Source organism: Pelmatolapia mariae, linkage group LG12 (assembly GCF_036321145.2).
Source record: "Pelmatolapia mariae isolate MD_Pm_ZW linkage group LG12, Pm_UMD_F_2, whole genome shotgun sequence".
Taxonomy (NCBI): domain Eukaryota; kingdom Metazoa; phylum Chordata; class Actinopteri; order Cichliformes; family Cichlidae; genus Pelmatolapia; species Pelmatolapia mariae.
In genome coordinates this window covers 26,185,593-26,188,683 of record NC_086237.1, presented here as the reverse complement: position 1 = coordinate 26,188,683, position 3,091 = coordinate 26,185,593, and positions in this window count along the sequence as shown.

The following is a 3,091-nucleotide window of genomic DNA, read 5'->3' as shown; positions in this document are numbered from 1 at the left end:
AAGACCTTCTATGACTCTGTGGTGGCATCTGTCATTTTTTACAGTGTGGTATGTTGGAGCAGCAGTTTATCGGCAGCTGAGAGGAAGAGGCTGGATAAACTCAGGCCAGCTCTGTTCTGGGATGCACCCTGGTCCCAGTGCAGGTGGTGGGAGACAGAAGGACTCTGGCCAAAATAACATCTCTGATGGACAGAGTCTCCCACCCCATGCATGTAAATGTTGCTGAACTGCAGAGCTCCTTCAGTGACAGACTGCTGCATCCTAGATGCATGAAGGAGCGTTTCCACAGGTCCTTCCTCCCTGCAGCTGTCAGACTGTACAACCAGAACTGCTCCCAACCATCATAGATGTTTACATCAGCGCTGTAACTGCAATAATTTAATCAACCAATTCGCACTACAACCTGGTTTGCCTCTTATCTGTAGTTATTTATATTTAATTTAATAACTGTACAGTACTCTGTTTATAGTAACCATTGTCCTTAATGTAAATATGTAAGAAAAATTGTGTATGTTTCTGTTCTGTGTCCTGTGTACTGTTTGTTGTATATGTGTCTTTCTGGCTGCTGTTACAACCAAATTTCCCCTTGTGGGACAATTAAAGGATTATTCTATTCTATTCTATTCTAATTTTCCCAAGGGGCTGCATGAGACACTAGAACTTTTGTGGCGGTCTGCACCAATAAGCTGAACCCAATTTTGCTCAATATTGTTTTAATCTTTTTATAAACTGCACTGGAAAGAATAGATGTTACAGTTAGGTAATAAAAACGTGCCAAGACTTTGGAAGCATGCAGTTATTTCCATGAACAAATCACTCTCTGTCACAATCCCTTTCACTGAGTGCATTGCTGCCAGCCCCCTTGGACCCCAGACATTTTTGTTATTCCTTGTCTAAAGATGAGTAACCGGGCTGTGTCACAGACTTCACAGCTGTCGTCCAAAGGGGGAATTCTTGTATTTCTTTGCGTGGTAGTCTTATAATGACAATTTTATAATAATTAATAATACTGGCAGTTCAAAAGCAAGTCAATGTGCTCTCCACCAACTAAAGACACTGACTTCCTTCCTTACCTTACCTCTGACTTCAGTAAATAAATACTTTGAACTTTAAATCTAGCTAAAACTGCCACATTATGCACCAATCTTTCTTTTTTTAACGTATGATGATATCTTCCGAGGGTCAAATCACTCGTAAACATCAGCTCCAACACATTTAAGCGAAGCCACCTTTGCTTGCACACATGTACATTACATAAATTTAAAAACAAAAAAAAATCAATGACTGTAGAAGACATGGACGACCTGGCCGCATTTCCTCCCAGTGTGCAAAAATGAAGCCAAAATTTCCTGTTTGTGGGAGCTGCCATGTTGCAATTTTGGACCCAGACTCTGCGCAGTAGTGACTTTCGGTGGAGTCGCTGGGTCACACTCCTGCCCACACACCCACTGGACTCAAACACGCCCCCTTCACTTTTTACTAGCCCACCTGCTCCAGTTTTGACGGTATCTGCTGATGGGTTTGCTGTGACTGACGGCTCGTTAAATGAAGGCAAATTTACACTGTAGCTCCTGTTGATAATTCATTAGCTAGATTAGTCTTAGCACATGCATTGTGTATGCCGGTTAGCATGGAATCAAATGATTCATTGGTGATTTGCTGCATTAGTTACCATTCCAACTTTGCTTTACTGCTATGTGTCACACATGACCAAAATAACTTGTAGCTAGCATTCAGCACATCTTTGATGTTTACCTTAAAAAATGTGAATAACTTTAAGCAGCCTAGTAGGTTTCAGGACTGAGGCTCAGTTTAATGACAGGTCATCTGGATTTGACATGAAATGTTGTTTCATTAAATTTTTTTCCATGTTCTTTTTTTAAAATCAAGATTTCAGCTTTGCAATAATAACAAGACTAATGGCCTACAGCCATGCTATAGAAGCTCAGCACAGGCTGTGCAAACTAAGTGCTTGTTAGTCAAGCCAACATGCACAAAGTGAAAACACCAACTACCTGATGATGGAGCTACACGACAAATGTACCCTGAGAGGGTCTTGAATCTTGGCACAACAGTTCAGCCAAAAAATGGTAAGTGGCTGTATATGCTTTGCCCCACACCTATTCACTTGTTCACATACTCAAACTGACACTCTAATGGCAGTGACAGCACCATGCAGGTTGATGGCCTCACCATCAGGCACAAAAATGCCTTGGCCAAGAACACTTTGACATGTGGAGACACAAAAAACCTGTGCTTTGTGGAAGACTTGCTCAGTTGCCTTTTTGGTGCGTTTTTAGTCATTATTGAGAGGGACAGAGGTGGAAGATGGAAATACGGTTGAAGAGAGTACAGGAGTGATATGTAGCCAGCCGGCATTCAGCATATTTTTGCAGGGTTGAATGAACTTAATCACACCACAGATGGCACTAGTTAAAGTTAAGGTCACAGAGACAGGTTAGTAAGGACAGTTGGTATAGCCAGGAATGTCTTTGCAGCTATCTGGTACACTAGAGCCATCTCCTCATAGCCATGCACAGACATTTTGAGGGGCATGCGGTCCAGCCTGCCTATCCAGAAGAAAAAAGACAGATAAGTATTTGTTAAAAAGATGAAGTTGCATACAGTAGTACACCTTTTATTTGCTCGGATACTTACTGATCTCACTCATCCTAACCTATTTACTGCAACATGGCCTAATACCTGACAGAAGAGAGCTGCAATCCTGAGCTGCCTGATGCAGTTCACTTTATTTCTGTTTTCTTACCATGTCCTTTCTCAGCAAATACAACGTCAATATCACACATGTGTTAAGGGTCAATATTAATTAAAATAATGTTTTTGTGCTCATGTAAACAAAATATATAGATAACTACATGAGTGACACTTTGGACTGATTTTAAGCCTGCATTTAGGGTTTGCACTTGTAGTTTTGCACTTGCACTTTCTCTCTGAATGTGTGATAATATTTCAATCGCGTGGTGTTAAAAAACCAACAACAAAGTAGTCCAGACATCACACACAACATGTTGCTACTCATGTCTCGTCGACTCGTGCACAAACTTTGAAGTGCTCTTTCATCTTGCTCGTG